The sequence below is a fragment of the Protopterus annectens genome, chromosome 2.part1, assembly GCF_019279795.1.
Source record: "Protopterus annectens isolate FY-2018-M chromosome 2.part1, PAN1.0, whole genome shotgun sequence".
NCBI lineage: Eukaryota > Metazoa > Chordata > Ceratodontiformes > Protopteridae > Protopterus > Protopterus annectens.
This window is the reverse complement of record NC_056729.1, coordinates 547,466,157-547,482,605: the sequence shown is the minus strand read 5'-3', so window position 1 is coordinate 547,482,605 and position 16,449 is coordinate 547,466,157.

Genomic DNA, 16,449 nt, shown 5'->3' with positions numbered 1-16,449 from the left:
GAAGAGGAGGAGGGGCCGGGGTTGGGATGGATATCACCAGATAAAAGGCAGGTAAAGAGATGGATGATGGGGTTTGAAAGATAGTTGATTAGAGTATGAAAATGGTTTGGGTCAGTTGAAATGATTAAGGGGTGTTTATTTGCTATGGGGATAGAGTATTTCTGAGGGGTGAAGAGTTTGAGAGAGAATGTGAAGAGCTGTGTTATTGGGTGAAGATGGGGAGAGATGGGAAAGTGAGATTGTGAGGTATTCAGATGGTAGGTTGTGTGGTAAAGTTGTAGATGGTAAGAAATTTCAGGTTGGGTGAGGTGATAAAGATATGATAATTTGAGAGAAAGTGATAAAAGACATAGGATGGAGTAACAGTTTAGAGGCATGTTGAGAAGGTTGCTTAGTAATTAAGTGTTGTAGTTGTCTAATAAGTATGAAGTTGTGCAGGGATAAGAAATGTTTAGCTAAGGTAGTGTGGAAAGAGTTGTGGGAGTAGAGCTGGATGTAATTAGGATGGTGTATAAGAAGAGGGATGGAATGAAATGTAGTACCTGAGGGAGTGGTTGGAAATTGGATAATAGGCTGCTGGGGGTGTGTCTAAGGTGTTGATGGGTGATTGGTGTAGGAAAAAGTGGGTGTGGAAATAAGGGGATATAGCTAGATGCTCTGGGGCGGGTGGAATTTGGGGGCACACCAGGAGAGGACCGAGAGTCAATCAGTGGAGCATAGGATACAGGAGAGTAGTAGTAGCAGGGGGGCAGGGTTCCTGCACCTAGGAGGTGGGACAGAAGAGATTGAGTAGAGAATAAGTGAGGAAGAGCAGTGTATAGTAGGGAGGGAGGCCCTCTAGTGGCCTAGTGGAGGCACTGGGTCAGCTAGCTTGGACTAGGTAGGATGAAGTAAAGAGGAGCAGGGAAGGAACTCAGTTAAAGATGAGAGGAAAAAGAAAAGTGTTTAGGCTGCTGGTTGACCTGACTGTGAGATTGCTTACAATGAACCATATAGCAGGAGTTACAATGGTAGAACAAGTGGTAGCAAATGTACATACATTCACAGTGTCCTCTAGGAGACACTTTTCCAGTTTCCAAGGTTGGGATTGATGCAGCAGAGCAGTGTGTCTCTTTAGTACAACTGTGGATGGGGAAGCTATGGGGCAGAACTGGAGATGGGAGGAAGAGATGAGATGAGTTAGTCACAGTATATTAGCGACAACACCTAGTCATTTAGAAAGCAGTAGTCAGATAAGGAAGAGCTAAAGGCATCATATATTCAGTGAAATATCAGAAATGCAGTGACAAAAACAGACAGAAATACACAATTCAGAACCCAGTAGGTTATCTAGCATACTAATGAGCAATAGGCTTCATAAAAACAGTTAAACTATGCAAAATAATGTGTTAAGATAGCAATTATGTCAACAAAGTATATAGACAACACAGGAGACTCAAACAGTTCAAAATACAGTAATACTATAAAGTTTAAAAATGCAGTGTCAGAGCAGAAGTAGCAGAAGTTCATACAAAACAGAGGTATCAGCAGTTTATGCACTAAGCAATATTCAACTAATCAATCCAAGCTAAATAGCTTTTACTACTACTACAGAGTATAGACAAACATTCCAGAATACTGAATAATCTATAATATGCAGGATACTATAGCAATATGGAGTTCCTGCAGCACATTGATCCAAAGAACAGCCAAGCGTTTAAATGTAGCTCAAAACACGTGGAGTTGGCGTGTTGCTAGCGACAGCCCTCAGCAGCCCTGGGTAACTCACCCAGACTGTAGCCCATGTCCAGGAAGGACAAAAACCAACCCCTGAGCTTAGCGACACAAAAATAGTGAATTTAACAATAAAATCAATATGCTTTCAACTTAGTCTAGCTAGTCTAATATATATGTTCAGTAGCAGTTTCTAAAGATAGGGACAGTCAGTTTGAGACATTTAACATTAATTGCATAAGATCCACTATTTTATACAGAATTAAATAGATGTACCATTAAGCAGCATACACATTTAACATTAATTGCATTAGATCCACTATTTTATACAGAGTAGGACTATGATACAGATGCAGTTATCAGAGCAGTAGTCGCATTTCACAAATAGCGAGGTAGCAATGCTCTAAACAATCAACGGCAGCATACACATATGAATACTGATGAAATATAACAGTATAAAGTCCTCAGCAGGTACTTAGAGGGATAAGCCCTGATAAAAGCAATTCAGGCTGAGCAAGCTACTTACATTAGGAGCGTTCTCACAGTCAGGCACTGGCAGCAGTCCGGACAGGGGTTTAAAAATGGCGCCAAGGGGAAGAGGAGGATATATTACTTTTAGGCGGAAGTAGGTGGAGGGGAGGGGAAACAGAGAATAGAAGCTAGCAGAGACAGACCGGAAGGTCTATAGCCCTGCAATGTAAATGATAGGGGACGTATGAATGATCGCACAGTAAAGGGGGAGGGAAGGAACTAAGATAATAGGAAAGGTAGAGGGTGTAGGGTAGAGGTAACTTACTGAAAGTACCACAGTGGATGGAGGCTGATAGGCGGAGGAAAAATGGAAGTAGGCAATAAGGTATATAGTATGTGGGGGAGAGAAGGATAGATCCACAAATGAAAGGCAAGACACAGTGGGAGACAAGGGTGTAGAAGACCAGGAGAGGACCGAGAGTCAATCAGTGGAGCATAGGATACAGGAGGCAGGGTTCCTGCACCTAGGAGGTAGAGGGGACAGAAGAGAGATTGAGTAGAGAATAAGTGAGGAAGAGCAGTGTATAGTAAGGAGGGGAGGCCCTCTAGTGGCCTGGGTCAGCTAGGAAGGTCTTGGACTAGGTAGGATGAAGTAAAGAGGAGCAGGGAAGGAACTCAGTTAAAGATGAGAGGAAAAAGAAAAGTGTTTAGGCTGCTGGTTGACCTGACTGTGAGATAGCTTACAATGAACCATATAGCAGGAGTTACAATGGTAGAACAAGTGGTAGCAAATGTACATACATTCACAGTGTCCTCTAGGAGACACTTTTCCAGTTTCAAGGTTGGGATTGATGCAGCAGAGCAGTGTGTCTCTTTAGTACAACTGTGGATGGAGTAGGTGACCTTGGTAGTATGTATATGTCCACCCAGGCGAGATCCCAAGGGAGGCTATGGGGCAGAAATTCACAGTGTCCTCTAGGAGACACTTTTCCAGTTTCCAAGGTTGGGATTGATGCAGCAGAGCAGTGTGTCTCTTTAGTACAACTGTGGATGGAGTAGGTGACCTTGGTAGTATGTATATGTCCAGATCCCAAGGGAGACTATGGGGCAGAAATTCACAGTGTCCTCTAGGAGACACTTTTCCAGTTTCCAAGGTTGGGATTGATGCAGCAGAGCAGTGTGTCTCTTTAGTACAACTGTGGATGGAGTAGGTGACCTTGGTAGTATGTATATGTCCACTCAGGCGAGATCCCAAGGGAGGCTATGGGGCAGAAATTCACAGTGTCCTCTAGGAGACACTTTTCTAGTTTCCAAGGTTGGGATTGATGCAGCAGAGCAGTGTGTCTCTTTAGTACAACTGTGGATAGAGTAGGTGACCTTGGTAGTATGTATATGTCCACCCAGGTGAGATCCCAAGGGAGGCTATGGGGCAGAAATTCACAGTGTCCTCTAGGAGACACTTTTCCAGTTTCCAAGGTTGGGATTGATGCAGCAGAGCAGTGTGTCTCTTTAGTACAACTGTGGATGGAGTAGGTGACCTTGGTAGTATGTATATGTCTACCCAGCGAGGATCCCAGGGGGAGGGGCAGAAATTAGGGCGGGAGTTCTCACAGTCAGGCACTGACAGCATAACTCTTGTTACTCTTTATTTTTAAACATGAGTTTCTGAGTAGTATCTTACATTCCTACGGGAAACGAGAAGAGTTATGTGCTAGTTAGTCCATCCATCCATCCATCCATCCATCCATCCATCCATCCATCCATCCATCCATCCATCCATCCATCCATCACTCATATTTTATGCTAATTACATGTCATGATTTTTGGCTGGATGTTCATACTTTTCAAGGGCCTTAGTTCGTATTTTTCAATGTCTGCAGGTTAAGAGGTGTGTTGGATATCATACAATGACATTAAAATTTTCTCCAATTCTTTTTTATTAAAGCTTTTTTGGTAGTAATGCTGTTGACTGTAGTAAGTATAACACTTTTGGCAATATCATCATCTTAGTAAATGCAAATTTTTTTTCAGGGTGGAATCTTTTGCCAAAAGTGGAAATCTGATTCTATATATTTGTGTGACAAATTCTTAATTTTATCTGTTTTTATTGAATAAAAAGAAGGAAATAATAAGACTGAGATGTGTAAATAATACTAAAATATCAAGTTGCTGAGATAACTTAGAAATGCTAACAGCAAAATATTAAGACAAATTGCAGATGTGCTGAGGTATATTATTAAATGAAAATATCTTGTTGTATGCTGTTGATTTTAACTAGATTGCCTTCCCTTCTCTGTATATAATGTATATATGTTAAAAATTGTGTGAGCTGAGATCCTGAGTATGAGATAAAGACATGAACTGAGATTTGGCCTTTCAGAGAAACAGAAACTAAACACCCATGTATGAGTGTAGCAAGATCTACGAGTCTGATGAAGTCTTAATGAAAATAAGGACAAACATTCTTAATAAAAGACTTTTTATTACACCACTGTGGTACTCATGTGCCTAAGTTGGTTGATGGACTTGTTTGAGTAATAGTTGCCATTTTCCACTCATCTGGTTCATGGTTCTACTATTTTATTTCTCTGAAGATCTATGAGCCTGCATATGTTGAAAAGATGGAAATGTGTTAGAGCAAAGTACAGAATGCAAAACAAAACAGTAAGAAAATGAATTTATGAAAATATAAAAAGTACAAATTGCATAAATGTGTTATAAAAACAATGACTGTGTGCCTGACCCACATAGTTATCAGTCTTTTGTCAGTACTGGCATGACAGTATGTCTTTGCGGGAGCGCTACAGAATCCTGAAAGCCCAAAATCCTGAAGACCAAAATCCCGAGACCAACATCCTGAAAGTTAAAAATACTGAAAACTCAGAATACTGAAAACTCAAAATCCTGAAAACACACAGGATACCAACACTTACTATATTCCAGAACAAGTACATATAAACTATATTACTGTTTTTCAAGTATAAGCAGGGGAACAAGCCCCCTGCAATCCTCATGTGGGGGACTGTGCCCCCACACCCCCTGCTACTTAAATATATCATCTCCAAGATTGCACTTAGTATAGTGAAGTGTAAACTTGGAGTTGATATATTTAAATAGCAGGGGGTTGGGGGTGCAGAGGGGCTTGCCCCCCTGCATATAGTTGAAGGGTAATATGTTTCTGTATATACTTGTGCTGGAATATAGTAAGTGTTGGTATCCTGCGTGTTTTCAGGATTTTGAGTTTTCAGTATGTTGAGTTTTCAGTATTTTGAACTTTCATGATTTTGGTCTCAGGATTTTGGTCTTCAGGATTTTGGGCTTTCCGGATTCTGTACCACTTCCCTTTGCAGGTATACTTTATCCAAAGCTCCCACTGTAGATAGCGATTGGACATTTGGGACATTCTCATCGAGATGGAGCACAGTTTTACTGCTGAAAAGACAGCTTGTGATGATTGCCACTCTCAGTTTGCATTAGAAACAGTCTGAACCTTGTTCTGTGTTTCTACTTCACTTCATAACACAAAGGCAGGGATCTCCTGGATGTTATAAGGTGGGGTTGTAAATCTGGAAAAAGGTACCTTGAAGTTACACACACCTTCTCCAAAAGTAAAAAACTGTTTCAGTCTTGTTTGTTATACAAACATATGTTTGCATACGAAGAACAGTGTGCCTTCTTGGCTCAATGGAGCAACCCAAAAAAGTACACCTTACAATTCGTGATACCTTCACTGTAAGTTAGAAATTGTCATAACCTGCTGATGTCCCCCTGGCTTCCAAAGCAACTAAACTTACTGGAATTTCTAAGATGATACCTGAGGTGCAAACTATCTTTCCCTGAAAAAATGGAGACTGAACAACAAGGTAAGCAACTGTTTGAAATTATGAGGTAAAGTATGGAAGTATGGCTGTTTAGGCAGGCTATATTTTACTACTGACCATAACATCCCTGAATTAGATCACAGATCTACCATTTTAACATACTGCATATTTCTTTCTGAACATACGACGACACATTTCTGTGTAAAATTCCCTGACAATATAATAATGCCTTCAAATTTCAAGAAAGAAGCATAAGAAGCTTTGTGTGATGCACTCTCATAATAAGGTACTATAACTTTTTGTCTAGAACTAATTCACTTGTGTGGTTGAAATTACCAGTAACACATTCACAGCAAATCTTAATGTATATTTGAAGAGAAAGTCTGGCATATGTAGTGAAAACAATAAAATTATTATCCATTCTTGCTGTGAACAGGAAGCTAAATATTATAAACTGTGTCTAGCTGTCTGATCCTATGTTTTCATTATATGTAGTTTTTACAGACTAGGAAATTAGGATTGGGAAAGTTTTCAAGTTTGGTACCAGTAGTTTCCACATCATGTAAACTAAATGCAAAGTAACTTCACTTAATATACTACTGACAACTCTGAAAAGAAATCTGGGCAGCACACAAAATAAATATCATTGTTTGTAAGTACCAGTCATACCTTTCATCTGTCCAGATTTTTGCAGAACGTCCAGCATTTTGCCTCATATTTTTGTTCTTTTCCTCATAAAATATTCATATAATTTGTGGTTTTCTGGCAAATAACTGAGGATTGAAGTCACTAAATAGTGGCATACATTTGAGTTTCAGACTTTCTATTCTTCAAAAAATGCATGCTAGTACAAATCCTGTTTTTCTAGCAACTTTCTAAGTTTAAAAGAGCAATATTTAAAATCTGTCCAGATTTTTGGGCTTTTGTCCCCCATTATTTTAGGCTTTGTCCAGATTTCTTGTGCTAAGAAGTTGAGGGGTATGGTACCAGCACATCTTCATATTCCAAGTCTGAGCCAAAATACATTAACAGAAGTTGAGATTTGGTGCCAGCCTCCTTGGCAAAGAGAGATAAAGCCTTGAGTATAACTTAGGCAACTGCATTTTGTTTGCAGCTCAGATCCTTTCTAGAGCTGGTGAAGGGAGGATGAGGAAAGGTGAAGCAGAGCCTGCTCATTTCATGAGGGAAGATGCAGGGACATGCTGGGGAAAATGAGCATGCCACAGGTGCCAGTAGTGATTCCAGTGCTGTGTCAACCATCCAGCACTGGTAAATTGTCACTGGAGAAAGCCTGAAGACAGGAACAGCAGTGTGAATAAAGAAAAGGAAAGAATAATGGGGTGGGATTTAATAATTCATTTGTTTAATACTGCATTTCACTGCACTATAATATATCTGAGGCGGCCATGTTGTTGACCAATACTTTTACAATAGAGACTGTGATGATTTTGGCCTAGTGAAAGAATAACTACCAATTTATCTATATTGTCACCTATGTTTCTACCAGGAAGTTTCTAAAAAATACAGTTACATATTTTATGGTAAGTATTAGACCTTACATTGTACAGCTAATTAAAAATAGCATATATTTCCAGTTTCTTACTACATATTGTGGCAGTGCTTATTTAACCATAATACACTTCATAATTCCATACATACACATATATACTGAAATGGCCATTTATTAGAGGGAGACATCTCCATTCTTATTGCTGTTTCTACTCTGATGTGTTCTTTGGCCATACAAGCAGAACTGCAGTGGTATTCACCAGATACTGCGTTTATAATGTGCTACTGTGTAGTTTAAAAAGTACATATTAATGACTTTCCACTGAACTCCACAGCAGCAATGACTGGCCTTTGCCAGACAGTCTCCTTCCGTTATTGATTCAAGGAAACAGAGATTCAATGTTAAATAATCTGCAGTGAGACCAATTTCTCAGCAAGTATACTGTAGTTCAGCAGAGTGAATATTTTCTGCTCTATTTACCATGATAAATATACTTTTAAGAAATTCCTTTCCAGCACTACATTGCCTTAACTTGAGGCACTTATTTTGGCAGAATTGCATATTTTCAGTTCTCCTTCTCTGTAATGTTTCAGGATTTATTTTCCATTCAGACACATCAAAGGAAAGTTTTAGGTGAAAAGGAAATACTCAGAGCAATGTAAAAAATAAGGACAGTATTCCTGAGTAAATGTTTTTTCCAGTTTTCTATGAAACTGTTCTTAAATATAATTCACATGTTGAAGGAATGCCACATTTAAACCAGGGTTCCAAGTCACATGTTGAAGGAATGCCACATTTAAACCAGGGTTCCAAGTTGCTTAGTTAAGACCACACGATGCTCAAGTAACCAGAGCTGTCAGTTACTATTATAAAATATTGATCTGAAATGCATAAAAATAAAAAAAAAACAAGTGAAATAAGCACTCTCACAATGTACTCAATAGTTTTGTATGTAGGACTTCTGTCTTCCTTAATATTGGGGTACAGGAAGCAGGTCATATTTTAATAAACATTTGTCAGTGTCAAATATTGGCATAGCATTCTCACAATTTTATTAAAATTTAATGACATAAATACTCTGTGGGTATTTTTATTAACAATGGTTGCATAATAATATTGTGCTTGATTTGAAAAATGAAAAAAGGAAGACTCAGTCAAGACACTGGAGTATTATTTTAGTTTGTGATTTAATAATAACATAGTAGAAGTATTAAAAAGCAAGTAGGAAGTTAGATGTTACTTCTTTGTGTTGATTTGTACAGCTGAATTTGAAGCATATTTGAGTCAGTGTAGGACTGGCAGGGGATGTTGTACATGTGTGGGCTATCCCACATTATACAATGGTAACTCCTCAACATTCAAAAACTTGCACGCTGATTGGTCAGTCCAACCAACGTGCCTGTTGTAAATTGAGCATATACCAATAGAAAAAAAGTCCTGTTGCCTGGACTTTCTTCTATTAATATATGCTAAGGCTTTGCAGTTTTCTTCAGCTAAGAGGTCAAGGGGTACATACAGAGGGCAGAGAAAATACAAGGAAAATGAGGTACATTATACAAAACTAAAGAAACTTACCTGATTTTCCTTGTATTTTTGCCCTGTCTCTCTTGTACTTCTAAACTGTCTGGATTTTATAGCTTTTTTTTTTTTTTTTAAAGAAGCAATGGAGATCTTCCTTTCTCCATATCATGCTTTCCAAAGCATGGATGTACTGCTTAAGTATGGGAACGCAAGTCTTATACACATCAACAAAGTGGTAGAATGTGGAAACAATGTGGAAGAACACCATGGCGCCATTATCCAAAGACGTTATTTAAGTAATTACTTTCTTAAATAATGTCATTGTATGATAGCAATAGCAAACTCCTGTGTGTGGTATATTGAGGATTTACCCATGGTTGCCTTTGTTTAATCATAAGGGTGAAACCACACCAGCTGTGGGTAAATCTTCAATATACCACACCCACTCGGTTATTGCTATATTATACATTAAGTGCAAACACAGCACACCTTAAATGAAAAAATAAAAAAGGTTTGCAATATACTAGAAAAGAACAAAAAGGGAACTGAACAAGTCAGGTAAAGCAATGGATGCTTTTTATGCTGCCATGTTGTATTTTAAGACGTTAATAAATAAAGATCTGTGGAGCACTGGACTAAGTTTTATAATGCCACCTGACCCCGAACTTCGTGAGGGTAGAAAAAAATGTAGTAAAAAAATTATAACACATTGTTTTGAAAGACGGGATGTTTCAGGTGAATGAGACAAAAGGATATGCAGTGCATTTGAAAAAAGAAAAATAGAAATAAAACAAATAATACAATGGTATCTGGTACTGTACTGGATTCAGTTGCATAATACTAGTCAGTGGCAGACTTTGCACATCTGAAAATATGTGAAGTGCATTCATGCACTGGCTTTGGATTTATATTGCCATAATTTGGCACACATAAAATGTTTAGAACATGGCATTTAGTGTACTACTGCAAACTGGATGGCCACAATTAGTACTATTCTATCCATCCATCCATCCTTAACTCCTTTTCCTATTTATGGCTATATCATAGACATTGTCCAAATAAGTAACCATCAGCTTCCTACTATCACCCAGTTCACTTTAAGGTTGATCTTTATGCTTAAAAACAGTACCCTAAACCACAAAGGCTTTAGATGACTTATATGTACTATAACAAGACATAAGCGTTTGTCTCCACAGTAGATAAGGCCAGGGAGGGCCAGACCATATTGCAAATGAGGGCTTCAGCAAAATTGTCCTGCAGATAAGTGCATGAACCAGTCATTATAACATGATCACTTCCTAAAAAGTATGTAAACCATACTTACGGTAGGCATGGTCATGTAAAATGCAAAATAAACATCCTTCCATGTGAAGAACAAAGTCCAAAAATTAAGCCAATAAAGCATTTTGGTATCAGTGTGAAAGAAAAAAAAAGACTAAAATATGTGCAAAAGAAAAAGATAATACATCTATGCACCATATATTTCTGTCTGTATCATCTTACTAATGTTATGCTTCCAAATATCATCCATGTATTCACTTTGTCAGCCAGTGCCATATGTACCATCACTGAAAGCATACAGTAAACACAATATACACATTCAGACATGGTAAACATTATAACCATTACAGTGAAACATGTTTTGGTAGTGTGGCAGAGGTTCTACTTTCATTTTCAGGTATCTATCTGCATGACTGGAGATGGGGAAAAAACAGGATGACTGCATAAAAACAGGTATGAATAGAGACCCTCACCTGTAGAGAGGCAAAGCTTTAAAGTTTGTAAGAGAAGATTATTATCTTTCTCATTTAACACAAAGTGCTAACACAACATTAGAGGAAACTTGTAGTTGTTATATGCATAACTACACAGTGCAAAGCAGAAGCAAATAAATGCTAGCAGGATTATTATTACGTGAGCATAATTTCTCTGGATAGTGCAGTATGATATGAGAGAGCAAAATGTTCTAAGGAAAGCAAAAAAACTAAATAATATGACAGCATAAGTTCTTATCTTCAAAGAAGGCTATATGTAAAGAAATTAGAAGCACAGAATTCACACTGTTACACTGACTGAAAGAAAGGTTATGACTGCAAAACTTCGTGGACAACTCTTACTTAAAACTGTTAGTGATCATAGCATATAGCATTCATGGTGCATTGGCTCCCTTAGAAATACTCGAAGTGAAATTGCTTGAGCATCAGTATCATGCAGAAAAAAATGAATGGCATAACTCTGTATGTTGTTTCCCATAAGAAATCATTGCTGGTGAGGTTTCTAAGTGTGCATCTGCAATGATTCACTTGTTTTGGGAGATTTTTTTCCCCTTTTCAACTTGGAGTGATCATGGAGTTATTATGAATAAGTTTGGGAAGGAGGCCTCCCACATTGGGTGTGCAGGTGGAGCTTGCACCTCCTTAAAACATAACTAAAAAGGATTTTTTCATCCTTTGTTTTTCTTTTTTGTCATTTTTTTTGTCCTTTTGGCATGTCAACTTTCACGAAGTCGGCATTTCATAGTAGAACAGTGTGTTATATTTGTGTGTGTGTGTGTGTGTGTGTGTGTGTGTGTGTGTGTGTGTGTGTGTGTGTGTGTGTGTGAGTACGCGCATATGTGTACTTGTGCATATGTGTTTAATTAAAAACATAGAGCATAGCATATCAGCAGAGTTATGGGAGCTTTAGCTCTTAATTTTTTTTCAGAATTACAAGCTACACAGCTACCAGTATCTGATTTCAAAACTAATACTGTTTTGATTACAAATGGTAGTCAGTTTAGTTATTAAAACACTGAATCTGGAGAAATAATAGTCAAGTCTCAACACTTCTCATCCCTATGATCAAGGTAATGTTCTAAGGAAATTACAGATTCTGATGTTGCTGTACATGTTTAATGTTTTAATTTATTTTTACATGCTATTATTACTTAGATATATGCTGTCTTTAAATAATGGCTATATATGATTGCAAAGTAACAGAATGGAAAATATAGATTTTGTCAGATTTTACAAACAATAATTAAAGACAGAAATGTTAAGATTACTCTTTACAAAGGTATATATTATTGCCAGGTCACATTCCTAGCTTTCTCTTTTCTCATACATTTTATTCCTGATTTTTAGTCGAGATACATTCATAGCATTTGGACTGTAAGGAAGAAAAGCAGATGATGGGTGGGGAAAGAAATAGAATGCAACCGCAAATTCAATAATTACAAAAAACCCTAATGGCTGCCTTGATGATGGTCATCCATGACTGGCGACCACCTTAAGGGGAATAAACTAGTCATCTGGATCTCATGAAAACAGATGATTAAGAGGCAGTGGGAAGAGAAAGGACACGAGAAAGTATGACTTCACAATGAAGTTTATCTGACAGAATAACATGATAAGGGGGGTGGCAGTATACAAATCTTTTAAATCACACATAAATTAACAGCAAGTACACATACATTCATATGACATTCATTGTCTGTATATTTATATCAAATGTTACAAGAGAACTGCCCAGCATCTCTCAAAAACATCTAGAATATATGTAAAAATAATTAAAAAAATAAAATGTATTTGCACAAAAGTTACTCAGAAACACACCTATTGCTGGACAATCTGTAACTATATATTTTAAAAAAGTTTTGAAAAAAAAAAACAAACAAAAAAAATCATATCTCTCTACTCATTTCCCGCTTTTCAATAATCACTAGAGTCCGGTTTTCAGATTTTGCTGAATTGTGGGCTGTTTTGTAGTTTCTGTGTTGCCCAGACCTTACTAAGATAGAAGGAAGCTTCTCTGTTCATCAGTGAGAGTGGTGAGCTTTGAAAAGCCTATCTGTCACTGGACGAGTGGTTTCAACTCAGAATCTGTAGTTTTATTGGCCATTTTGGGTTATTTCTATCCCTTTCATCTTTCTGTTTAAAAATCCATGTCTGCATGGTTTTTGCACTTGTATTACCTCAGCAAGATACTGCCTGGGTGTCCTGCAGAGTTCTACAGCAGCAGAGAGAGAAAAGGGAGACTTTGAGTGGATTAAGTAGCTCTGTTTTGCTTTTTATTGCTTATTTTCACTAGACTAGACTAATTCCAAGCATTTTTTATTAACTTTGCAACTTATTTAACTTTTTTTGAATTCTGATACTGTTTGCACTTTAACTGATAGTTTTTAAAGTGTTTTTCAGCTGTTTAGCTGTTGAGGGCTACACACTCAAGTGTGATAGCCATTTTTCTGCTTTAAAAGTGTTTGTTTTACTGTATCTCTTTTCATTTAAAAAAAAAAGTCCTATCTCTCTACTCCTTTCCCACCTTTCTATAACCACTAGAGTCCAGTTTTCAGATTTTGCTGAATTCTGGGCTGTTTTGTAGTTTCTGTGTTGCGCAGACCTTACTAAGATAGAAGGAAGCTTCTCCGTTCATCAGTGAGAGTGGTCTTTGAGTAGCCTGTCTGTCATTGGAGGAGTGGTTTCAGCTCAGAATCTGTAGTTTTACTGGCCATTTTGGGCTATTTCTATCCCTTTCATCTTTCTGTTTAAAACCTGTGTTTGCATGGTTTTGTGCATTGTGCCGTGCCATTTAACTAGGGTTAAACTATTCCTGGTGCCAGAAAGTCTGATCTTCTAATTTTCCCTTAGAGCTAGTCAGTTTTCTAGTTTTAGCACTGAAAACTGTTTCTTTGTGCTCAGCACTTATTCAAAACTTGTTGCAAGCACTGAATAATCTACAAATTACTGCAGCACTCAACGTTCCTCACTTGTTAGGAAGAAAACAGTGTGTAGCACTTAAAATTAATAAACACCTATCCATGCATGTCTAAGGGTCAGCTCCCTGTATTTTTCCCTGTCTACCTGATGAATCTGGGCATCTTGGGGCAATGTATCAATTCCCTCATGTACACTGACAACCCTGTCCTCCTACCACCCAACACTACAACCTGCGAGAGATGCACTTATATAGCCAAATGGGAAGCCATGCTCTCGCCAGCCAAGACTGCACTAGACAGTCAAGAGGAGAAGGTAAACACCTGCACCACACCACACTCAACACATAGTCCATCAAAACCTACACAACCTAAACCTACACATAGTAACACAAAACACATACCTACATTTGTGGAGGCTCTCAATAAAAATCTGCTCAAACAACAGAGACTTCCAAAGCTGAAACACAAGCAACCACCACCCCCAACACTACCCAAATGACACATAGCTCACAAAATCAGTGTTCCACTCAACCTCAGCCCATAAGGCAAAACAATGTACCCAACATACTAGTCATAGGTGACTCTATAGTCAGACACACTACTTTCCCACTCACCAGGCTAAACAAGGACAAAGTTACTGTCAGCTGCCTGTCGTGTGCCAGGATCCACCACATAATGCAATCACTCAGGTCACTCCACAACAAGTACAAATATGACTCTGTCATTGTCCATGTTGGTGTGAATGACCTGAGACATACCTCCATGGACTACATGAAAAGAGACATGGAGGAGGTCTTGGATCATGTAGCCACAGCAGGTATGACCCTAGCCCTGAGTAGCATCCTGCCATCACCCAGAATGATACCACAATACAAGGACAAAATGATTGACTTCAACAATTGGCTAAGCTCCTGGTGTTATTCTAAGGGGATCCAGTGTCTGTCTGCCTGGGACAACAGGATCGACAGACCACGATCCTTTGCCAGAGATGGTCTGCACCTGTCTCCCCTGGGATTCAGGATACTGGCTAAGGCTCTTGCCACCTCTATAGTGCCATTTTTAGGCAAGGTTCAAACAACAAACTCACCACCTTAGCAGGTATAAGCAAGCAAAATCTGAGGGTAATGCTACTCAATGCTAGAAATCTAAACCTCAAAATGCACTCACGCAAGGCACTCCTTAAAATGGAGAACAACGACATCTGTGCAGTGACGGAGACCTGGTTCAAGGCTCCAGAGAGCACCCCTGCATTACAAGGCTATAATTCATACAAGACCTTTCGGCCACCTAACCTGGACCGAAACACTAAAGGAGGAGGCGTGTCCATATTCATTAAGGATATCCACACCTCCAGGCTAGTTGCTCAACATAATGCATCCGAAATTATCCAAGTGCAACTAACACTGGGCAAGACTGCAATCCAGGTTGTAGCTTGCTGCCATGCTCCAGGATGCCCACTCCATGTTTCTTGATATACTGGGTGATATTAAGGTACAGCGCAATACCCTAATAATGGGTGATTTCAACTACCCCACCATCAACTGGGAAAACTACTCATGTACTAACTCATTTGCTGAATTCTTTCTGAAATTCATAAATTCCAATGACCTGGATCAGCTTGTCCATACCCCCACCAGGGGCAGCAATATCCTGGACCTGGTCATTACCAATATGGACAACGGATGTTCCACCCCAGAGGTGAGCTCCTCGCTGGTTAGATCTGACCACAAGCTAATCACCCTAGACATCAATATCCTGCCCCCACCTCCATTAAGGAAACCACCAGAAAAAAGCTTCTCTAAAATCAACTTTGTGCTTCTTAAGACAGAAGTGGCAAGCTTCATGGCACCTATACAGATGGGAAATAGAGGTGTGACTGCTGAATCTTATACAAATGCACTGTATAAGCACATACATGAGTGCATGGATTGTGCCATCCCCAACAGAACCAAGATTCTATCCTCCAATAAAAAGAAGCCAATCTGGCAGTCCCCTGCCATAAACAAACTCTACAACAGAAGGAAGAAGCTGTTGCAAAAAAAGAGAAAAATCCCCTGATTGCAGGAACTCCCTGGTCAGACTCAGTAAGAAGCTGAAATCCCTCATAAAATCCTCCAAAGCTAGTTATGAAAATAAAATTGCCACACTGATTCCAAAGACAACCAAGAATCTCAATGGTGACACTCAGATCTGCTTTGAGCTACAGCACAATGGCACTAGATATACATAACCAACTGATATTTCCAACATCCTGGCAGATAGATTCAGTGCAAACTTCACCCCCTCACCTGCCAAAGGGCCCATCACTATACTGGAAGAATCCAAAGCCCCTGTAATCATGGCTGCACAAGTAAAGACCGCACTCTCCAAAACCAAGAACACAGCATCCATGGGACCTGACAACATCCCAGGCTGCATTCTGAATGAACTACAAAATGGACTGGCACCTCACCTAAGTACCATGTTCAGTCATAGGCTCACTTCAGGCTTTGTGCCTACTGAATGGAGCACAGCAACGGTTATCCCACTCCACAAATGGGGCATCACTATGGACCCAGGAGCTACCGCCCCATTTGCCTGATGAGCCTAGTCTGCAAGGCCATGGATCATATCATCTTGGAGCTTATTAACAAGGACATAGGTAACCTCACAACTCTGGACCCCACTCAGTTTGGGTTTGTAAAAGTTAGGTCATGTCTCCTAAACCTGACTGACTTCTT